The 10,631-nt window shown below is 36.1% G+C and overlaps 1 pseudogene; it reads left to right on the forward strand.

Moving 5' to 3' along the window:
• The first annotated feature begins 10,194 nt into the window (after positions 1–10,194).
• LOC141636666 (small nucleolar RNA R71) lies at positions 10,195–10,274 on the forward strand (annotated as a pseudogene).
• The last annotated feature ends 357 nt before the right edge of the window (positions 10,275–10,631 follow it).

Below are 10,631 nucleotides of genomic sequence, written 5' to 3' on the forward strand. Positions count from 1 at the left end.
AACAACGGTTTAAAGTAGAAAAAACCGTTTTGAAAAGGGTGAATAAATTTTGGTGGGAAAGTTATAACAACGGTTACAAAGTATAAAAACTGTTGTTATAACTAAAGACATCGGGTTTTTTTTAAATAACCGTTGTTGTTTATTTTAAAAAAAAAATAAATTAAATATTACTAGATGCACGCATTATTACGGTGTCCCATTATAATTCCGATGCATGCATTATTACTGCCAATCCCTGCATATGAATGGACAATATATGGAATGAGAAGGGTTATAAGATTTGAAGCAGAGATATGATGGCACAACTTCCTAAACATATATTAATTAAAAAACAACCCAAAAGACACATTACTTAGTATAAATACATGCATTATCTCAACCACCATTCCATTATCTCACTATATATCTCCAAACCCTAACTGCTAAAACAAACTCCAAACCCTAAATCTTTCAAACAAACTCCAAACTTCATCAACAATGAATGATTCCATCCGTAAGACTGTTACTATGACCGAGCACAACAGGAGTTTCATCCGCCGATTGCTGGACATCGAGGACAGGTATAGGAGCTACCTTGAGGACGGTTGGACGGCACTCAAGGACGCCAAAAAAAATGCCTTGACAGAGCAGCAGTTGTTGCAGCTATATGACGATAAAGCAACTGCTAAACGAAACCTCCAAATAGCTAAGGAGGAGAGGATGGATATCATAGAAGAGAATGAGACTCTGTATGCATATCTAAGAATTGCATTTTTATCAATGTAATTCATTTTTTAATCTATGTATTTATATATATATATATATATATATATATATATATATATATATATATATATATATATTAATAAAGTTTATCATGCATTCCTCTCTATCATCTTGCTTCTTCTTTGTTTTATTTTATTTAAATTGTTTTACAAGCTAATAAACGCAGAAAAACAACAGTGACAAAACTAATTAAGCGAATAAGACTTAGAGAAAGAACATAATGATCAATAAAAACACATGCAAATGAAATAATTAGAAAAAGAAAATAATGATTGAGATGACAAAACCTAAATTAAATCATGCATATTTACCTGATAATTAGAGAAAGTAAGAGGCGATGAAACCAACAGTGATGGCGAGATGATAAAGCGACGATGAGGAAGAGAGAAAGAGATGAAGAGAAAGTGTGTTTGTGTTTGTGTTTGTGTTTGTGTTTGTGTTTGTGTTTGTGTTTGTGTTTGTGTTTGTGTTTGTGTTTGTGTTTGTGTTTGTGTTTGTGTTTGTGTATGTTTGTATTTATGTTAGGTTTGTGTTTTGTGGTCATGGTAGCCGATCTGTGTTTGTGTGGTTTATAGTATTGAAAGTATTGATAACGGTTGTTAACCAAAAACCCGTTTTTTTTTTTTTTGATGAAATGTGAGTATATATATATATATATATATATATATATATATATATATATATATATATATATATATATATATATATATATATATATTGATATCAAAACAAGTACAAATTACATGAGAGGAGAAACCAGTTGAGTCAAACTGAAGTCCCCCTAACAGCCATCATATTAAACCAAGCTACCACAAAAAACTAGACTACAATGCCCAATTTCTGAAGCCAAGTCCTTTCATCATTCATTACAATTCGTCCCATTTTTGACCTGATGTAATTACAGAATATATTAACAACGGGTCCATGCTAAACCGTTGTTAAAAAGTATTAACAACGGGTCCATACTAAACCGTTGTTAAAAAGTATTAACAACGGGTTTATAAATAACCGTTGTAATTACTTTTCACTAACTTTGCGCCAATTTTGCCCCAAATTATTAACAACGGTTGTGCATATTTGACCCGTTGTTAAAACCTATAACAACGGTTATGGAACCATAACCGTTGTAATTAATTTTAGTAAAATTCGCGCCATCCGTTCTACAACGTCTTATGGTGATTTTCGTGGATAAGCGTTGTTAAATGGGCGTTGTAGTTTAGGGTTTAGGGTCTTTTGTGTTTGAATGGTCTTTTGTTGATAAAGAAGTAGTTTAATTGTGATTTGAGGAAGTTTTGTTTTGATTTGGGTGAATTAAGTTGAGGAATTTGTGTTTTGTTGATAAGGGGATTGAGGGTTTTGAGCGAGAAAGGGTGTTTGTTTGTGTGTGTGTATGATAGAAATGAATTGGGGAAGGGGGGGGAGGGGGGTTAGAATCCCATGTTATAGCCAAATAGCAGCAGTAGACGAGCGTCTTGGACTGGGGACGCTCGGATCCTCAGTCAGTGAGCTCAGGAATTTCTAACCCGTGCTGAGACGCACAGATTCTTCAGGAGACGGGCCGATTTGCGGGAGACGCTCGTCTACACCTGGGGACGCTCGGATTTTTAGACAGTGTGTAATGATGACTTTCACAGTCAGCCAGGACATGCAGATTTAGCTAGAGATGGGTGGCTTCAGAACTGGGACGGGCGTCTTCTGTGTAATCTGCTCAGATTTTAAGACAGACCAAACTTTTCAATTTCAGCACTCCCAAGACGAGCGTCTTAGAGCCAGGACACTTGGATCGCAGCCAGCACGAGCGTATTCCTCTTGGGACTCTCGTATTTCTTCCTGCACCCACGGGTTCAGGTCCACCTATGAGGATCTTCATTTCCCATATCATTATTTCTTCATTCCTTTGGTCAACATTATGGGTGCACTTATGAAGGCTCGTTTAGCCTATGGCAATTGCTATCCCCCACACTATATCAAACACTACACATCAAAACACATTAAAATACCTCCCTTACTTTCTCTCATAATGAAAATCTTGATCAAACACTACTACAGATACAGGCTATAACAACGGTTAAAAACCGTTGTTATATAAAAAAGAGGACGTTGTTAAAGCGGCCGTTGTAGTTGGTTTTAACAACGGTTGGTTTTTCTAAGAAACCCGTTGTGAAAACTACTAACAACGGTTTAAAGTAGAAAAAACCGTTTTGAAAAGGGTGAATAAATTTTGGTGGGAAAGTTATAACAACGGTTACAGTATAAAAAACTGTTGTTATAACTAAAGACATCGGGTTTTTTTTAAATAACCGTTGTTGTTTATTTTAAAAAAAAAAAAATTAAATATTACTAGATGCACGCATTATTACGGTGTCCCATTATAATTCCGATGCATGCATTATTACTGCCAATCCCTGCATATGAATGGACAATATATGGAATGAGAAGGGTTATAAGATTTGAAGCAGAGATATGATGGCACAACTTCCTAAACATATATTAATTAAAAAACAACCCAAAAGACACATTACTTAGTATAAATACATGCATTATCTCAACCACCATTCCATTATCTCACTATATATCTCAAAACCCTAACTGCTAAAACAAACTCCAAACCCTAAATCTTTCAAACAAACTTCAAACTTCATCAACAATGAATGATTCCATCCGTAAGACTGTTACTATGACCGAGCACAACAGGAGTTTCATCCACCGATTGTTGGACATCGAGCACAGGTTTAGGAGCTACCTTGAGGACGGTTGGACCGCACTCAAGGACGCCAAAAAAAATGCCTTGACAGAGCAGCAGTTGTTGCAGCTATATGACGATATAGCAACTGCTAAACGAAACCTCCAAATAGCTAAGGAGGAGAGGATGGATATCATAGAAGAGAATGAGACTCTGTATGCATATCTAAGAATTGCATTTTTATCAATGTAATTCATTTTTTAATCTATGTATTTATGTATTTATATATATATATATATATATATATATATATATATATATATTAATTAAGTTTATCATGCATTCCTCTCTATCATCTTGCTTCTTCTTTGTTTTATTTTATTTAAATTGTTTTACAAGCTAATAAACGCAGAAAAACAACAGTGACAAAACTAATTAAGCGAATAAGACTTAGAGAAAGAACATAATGATCAATAAAAACACATGCAAATGAAATAATTAGAAAAAGAAAATAATGATTGAGATGACAAAACCTAAATTAAATCATGCATATTTACCTGATAATTAGAGAAAGTAAGAGGCGATGAAACCAACAGTGATGGCGAGATGATAAAGCGACGATGAGGAAGAGAGAAAGAGATGATGAGAAAGTGTGTTTGTGTTTGTGTTTGTGTTTGTGTTTGTGTTTGTGTTTGTGTTTGTGTTTGTGTTTGTGTATGTTTGTATTTATGTTAGGTTTGTGTTTTGTGGCTGTAGCTGATTTGTGTTTGTGTGGTTTATAGTATTGAAAGTTTTGATAACGGTTGTTAAACAAAAACCCGTTTTTTTTTTTTGATGAAATGTGAGTATATATATATATATATATATATATATATATATATTGATATCAAAACAAGTACAAATTACATGAGAGGAGAAACCAGTTGAGTCAAACTGAAGTCCCCCTAACAGCCATCATATTAAACCAAGCTACCACAAAAAACTAGACTACAATGCCCAATTTCTGAAGCTAAGTCCTTTCATCATTCATTACAATTCGTCCCATTTTTGACCTGATGTCATTACAGAATATATTAACAACGGGTCCATACTAAACCGTTGTTAAAAAGTATTAACAACGGGTCCATACTAAACCGTTGTTAAAAAGTATTAACAACGGGTTTATAAATAACCGTTGTAATTACTTTTCACTAATTTTGCGCCAATTTTGCCCCAAATTATTAACAACGGTTGTGCATATTTGACCCGTTGTTAAAACCTATAACAACGGTTATGGAACCATAACCGTTGTAATTAATTTTAGTAAAATTCGCGCCATCCGTTCTACAACGTCTTATGGTGATTTTCGTGGATAAGCGTTGTTAAATGGGCGTTGTAGTTTAGGGTTTAGGGTCTTTTGTGTTTGAATGGTCTTTTGTTGATAAAGAAGTAGTTTAATTGTGATTTGAGGAAGTTTTGTTTTGATTTGGGTGAATTAAGTTGAGGAATTTGTGTTTTGTTGATAAGGGGATTGAGGGTTTTGAGCGAGAAAGGGTGTTTGTTTGTGTATGTGTATGATAGAAATGAATTGGGGAAGGGGGGGGGGGGTTAGAATCCCGTGTTATAGCCAAATAGCAGCAGTAGACGAGCGTCTTGGACTGGGGACGCTCGGATCCTCAGTCAGTGAGCTCAGGAATTTCTAACCCGTGCTGAGACGCACAGATTCTTCAGGAGACGGGCTGATTTCTGCAGGAGACGCTCGTCTACACCTGGGGACGCTCGGATTTTTAGACAGTGTGTAATGATGACTTTCACAGTCAGCCAGGACACGCAGATTTAGCTAGAGATGGGTGGCTTCAGAACTGGGACGGGCGTCTTCTGTGTAATCTGCTCAGATTTTAAGACAGACCAAACTTTTCAATTTCAGCACTCCCAAGACGAGCGTCTTAGAGCCAGGACACTTGGATCACAGCCAGCACGAGCGTATTCCTCTTGGGACTCTCGTATTTCTTCCTGCACCCACGGGTTCAGGTCCACCTATGGGGATCTTCATTTCCTATATCATTATTTCTTCATTCCTTTGGTCAACATTATGGGTGCACTTATGAAGGCTCGTTTAGCCTATGGTAATTGCTATCCCCCACACTATATCAAACACTACACATCAAAACACATTAAAATACCTCCCTTACTTTCTCTCATAATGAAAATCTTGATCAAACACTACTACAGATACAGGCTATAACAACGGTTAAAAACCGTTGTTATATAAAAAAGAGGACGTTGTTAAAGCGGCCGTTGTAGTTGGTTTTAACAACGGTTGGTTTTTCTAAGAAACCCGTTGTGAAAACTACTAACAACGGTTTAATGTAGAAAAAACCGTTTTGAAAAGGGTGAATAAATTTTGGTGGGAAAGTTATAACAACGATTCTGATATAAAAACTGTTGTTATAACTAAAGACATCGGGTTTTTTTTAAATAACCGTTGTTGTTTATTTTAAAAAAAAAAAAATTAAATATTTCTAGATGCACGCATTATTACGGTGTCCCATTATAATTCCGATGCATGCATTATTACTGCCAATCCCTGCATATGAATGGACAATATATGGAATGAGAAGGGTTATAAGATTTGAAGCAGAGATATGATGGCACAACTTCCTAAACATATATTAATTAAAAAACAACCCAAAAGACACATTACTTAGTATAAATACATGCATTATCTCAACCACCATTCCATTATCTCACTATATATCTCCAAACCCTAACTGCTAAAACAAACTCCAAACCCTAAATCTTTCAAACAAACTCCAAACTTCATCAACAATGAATGATTCCATCCGTAAGACTGTTACTATGACCGAGCACAACAGGAGTTTCATCCGCCGATTCTTTGGGCATCGAGGACAGTATAGGAGCTACCTTGAGGACGGTTGGACCGCACTCAAGGACGCCAAAAAAATGCCTTGACAGGAGCGTGAGTTGTTGCGGCTATATGACGATATAGCAATCGCTAAACGAAACCTCCAAATAGCTAAGGAGGAGAGGATGGATATCATAGAAGAGAATGAGACTCTGTATGCATATCTAAGAATTGCATTTTTATCAATGTAATTCATTTTTTAATCTATGTATTTATGTATTTTTATATATATATATATATATATATATATATATATATATATATATATATATATATATATATATATATATATATATATATATATATATATATATTAATTAAGTTTATCATGCATTCCTCTCTATCATCTTGCTTCTTCTTTGTTTTATTTTATTTAAATTGTTTTACAAGCTAATAAACGCAGAAAAACAACAGTGACAAAACTAATTAAGCGAATAAGACTTAGAGAAAGAACATAATGATCAATAAAAACACATGCAAATGAAATAATTAGAAAAAGAAAATAATGATTGAGATGACAAAACCTAAATTAAATGATGCATATTTACCTGATAATTAGAGAAAGTAAGAGGCGATGAAACCAACAGTGATGGCGAGATGATAAAGCGACGATGAGGAAGAGAGAAAGAGATGATGAGAAAGTGTGTTTGTGTTTGTGTTTGTGTTTGTGTTTGTGTTTGTGTTTGTGTTTGTGTTTGTGTTTGTGTTTGTGTTTGTGTTTGTGTTTGTGTTTGTGTTTGTGTTTGTGTTTGTGTTTGTGTTTGTGTTTGTGTATGTTTGTATTTATGTTAGGTTTGTGTTTTGTGGCTGTAGCTGATCTGTGTTTGTGTGGTTTATAGTATTGAAAGTATTGATAACGGTTGTTAAACAAAAACCCGTTTTTTTTTTTTTTGATGAAATGTAGTATATATATATATATATATATATATATATATATATATATATATATATATATATATATATATATATATATTGATATCAAAACAAGTACAAATTACATGAGAGGAGAAACCGGTTGAGTCAAACCAAGTCCCCCTAACAGCCATCATATTAAACCAAGCTACCACAAAAAACTAGACTACAATGCCCAATTTCTGAAGCCAAGTCCTTTCATCATTCATTACAATTCGTCCCATTTTTGACCTGATGTCATTACAGAATATATTAACAACGGGTCCATACTAAACCGTTGTTAAAAAGTATTAACAACGGGTCCATACTAAACCGTTGTTAAAAAGTATTAACAACGGGTTTATAAATAACCGTTGTAATTACTTTTCACTAACTTTGCGCCAATTTTGCCCCAAATTATTAACAACGGTTGCGCATATTTGACCCGTTGTTAAAACCTATAACAACGGTTATGGAACCATAACCGTTGTAATTAATTTTAGTAAAATTCGCGCCATCCGTTCTACAACGTCTTATGGTGATTTTCGTGGATAAGCGTTGTTAAATGGGCGTTGTAGTTGCCTGGATTTGTAGTAGTGAAAGTATGAATTTGCAAATCCAAAATTGACAAAAATGAAATATAGGAAGTCAAGTGCAAGTTAAGGGTTAGAATATTTACAAATGGTGGTTTAGAGAGGACTCCACCAAACTATCACTCTTGAATGAGATGTCAAGGGGGCATAGCCAAGGTGTTGTTGATGTTGCTCAACACCTTGGAGAAGTAGTCGAAGGCTTGTTCATTTTCAATATAGAGATCGTCAATAGCCCTTTGCATATTGTGTTCTTCATGATGGTGACCCATGTCAAGATGGTCACCAAAACCTTGGTCTAAGGTCATAGCATTGCCGATGTAGGGATTGACTAATCCTTCAAATTCGTCATCCCATAGACCACAAACGTCATTAGCTTGCTCCCCAATTGTATCATTAGTCGATGAAAACAACTCCTCTTTCTTGTTGTCATGGCCAATGAGGCCTTCTTCTTTTCTTGTTATGATTGGTGGTGAGCTATTCAAGCTCTCTTTATTGTCAAAATTTCCTTGCTCTTTGGATAGAGCATCTTGAAGGTTATCCACTTTCTTCTTCAATATGGGTGGTGATTCTTTACCCATAGCTTGATCTTTGCATTGAGATGCTAACTTCTTCCTATCACTTTCTCGGCTATAGTGATCAATCTTGAAACATGGCTCGTGTAATTGGGGAGCTCTCATTGTCTTGTCAAGATAAAAAAAGTGATTGTCTCATCTCCCACTTTAAGTGTGAGCTCTCCATGTTTCACATGAATCACCGCTCCCCCGGTATGCAAGAAAGTTCTTCCTAAAATGATAGGAATTTTGGAATTCTCCTCCATGTCTACAATGACAAAGTCTACCGGGATAAAGAATTTGCCAATTCTCACGGGCACATCCTCCCATATCCCTAGAGGTATCTTTGTTGATCGATCCGCCATTTGAAGCGTAATGTTGGTGCATTTGAGCTTTCCCATTCCTAGCCTCTTGCATACTGAGTATAGCATGACACTTACACTTGCTCTAAGGTCACATAAAGCTTTGTTGATTGTAGTGTCGCCAATGGTGCATGGAATAGAGAAGCTTCCCGGATCCTTAAGTTTTGGCGGGGAACTTCCTTGTAGATTAGCACTACTCACTTTGGTAAAGGCAATAGTCTCTAGCTTTCGGATGGACTTCTTCTTGGTAAGAATATCTTTCATGTATTTTGCATAGGACGGAATATGATTGATCAATTCCGTAAATGAAATTGAGACTTCTAAGTTCTTCACAATTTCCACGAACTTTCCAAGTTGTTCGTCAAACTTAGGCTTAGCTTGACGACTTGGGAATGGAAGTCTAATCACAATAGGCTCTTTCTTTTTAGCCTTCTCTTCATTCTTCTTCTTTGAAGCTTCTTGGGTGGCGGGTTCTTCTTCCTTAGAGTTCTTCACAACTCTTTGCTTATCACTAGCATCCGCAATGTCTTCATCAATTGGCTTCTTCGGCCCTTCATATCTTGTATCACTCCTCAAATAGATGGCACTAACCGATTCATGTCTTGGGGGATTACTTTGAGGTGGTAATTGCCCCTTTTGTCGTTGAGAGCTAGAAGATGCTAATTGTGACATTTGGGTTTCCAACATCTTGATGTGGGCTAGTATGTTGTTGTTGATGGTGATGTCTTTGGCTTGGCTATCTTTTTGCATTTTGGTGAAAAATTCTTGTTGATTCTTTTGCATTTGGAGGACCGATTTTTGAACATCAAAGCCTTGGTCATTGGATTGATTGTAAGAAGGTTGATTTTGATAACTTTGGATTTGGTTGTAAAAGGGTCTTTGAGCTTGATTTCTCATTGGAGGTGGGGTGTATGTTGGTTGAGGGTTTTGAACATTTTGGCTTTTGTATGAAAGATTGGGATGGAATTTGGTATTCTCATTGTAATAGTTCGGATAAGGGGTGCCACTTTTGTATGTTTGGAAATCATTCACTTGTTCATTTGTTCCCCTACATTCACTTTGGTCATGTCCCAAAGTTCCACAACTCTCACATACTCCACTTGGAGTTGAGGATGATGCCACCTTAGCATTAACATGTTGTTTGGGTGATTTGGAAGCTTCATCAAGCTTAACCATGGCCTTCTCAAACTTCAAATTGATGGTGTCAATATAAGCACTTAGTTGAGCACCCAATTGTGTGATGGAATCTACCTCATGCTTTCTTCCTCTAGTAGCCTTTCGAGGCCTACTATATTGTGAATTATGAACCGTCATCTCTTCGATTTTGGCCCAGGTTTGATTGTCATCAACTTCGGTTAACATTCCATTGGATCCCATATTGAGAATGTTGCGGGAGTCTTCATATAGACCATTCCAAAATTGTTGCACAAGGAACCACTCGCTAAGTCCATGGTGTGGACAAGAATGACAAGTGTCCTTTAATCTCTCCCATGCTTCATACAATGATACCTCATCTCTTTGCTTGAACCCGATGATTTGGGCTCTCAACATGTTAGTATTCTACGGAGGATAGAATTTCTTGCAGAAAGAAAGTGTCAACTTCTTCCATGAATCAATATCAAGGGTAGCCTTGTCTAGGCTCTTTAACCATTGCTTTGTGGTACCGATCAAGAAGAAAGGAAATAATACCCATCGGATTTGATCTTGAGTAAATCCGGTTTGAGAAATCGCATCACAATAGTCATAAAAAGTCTCCATATGTGAATGAGGGTCTTCACTAGGGATCCCTCCAAATTGACTTCTCTCAACTAATTGTATAAATGCGGATTTGGCAATGAAATTACCGGTTAGATGTGGTGGTGTAGGAGTACCATTTGGTAG

The sequence above is a fragment of the Silene latifolia genome, chromosome Y (genome assembly GCF_048544455.1).
Source record: "Silene latifolia isolate original U9 population chromosome Y, ASM4854445v1, whole genome shotgun sequence".
NCBI lineage: Eukaryota > Viridiplantae > Streptophyta > Magnoliopsida > Caryophyllales > Caryophyllaceae > Silene > Silene latifolia.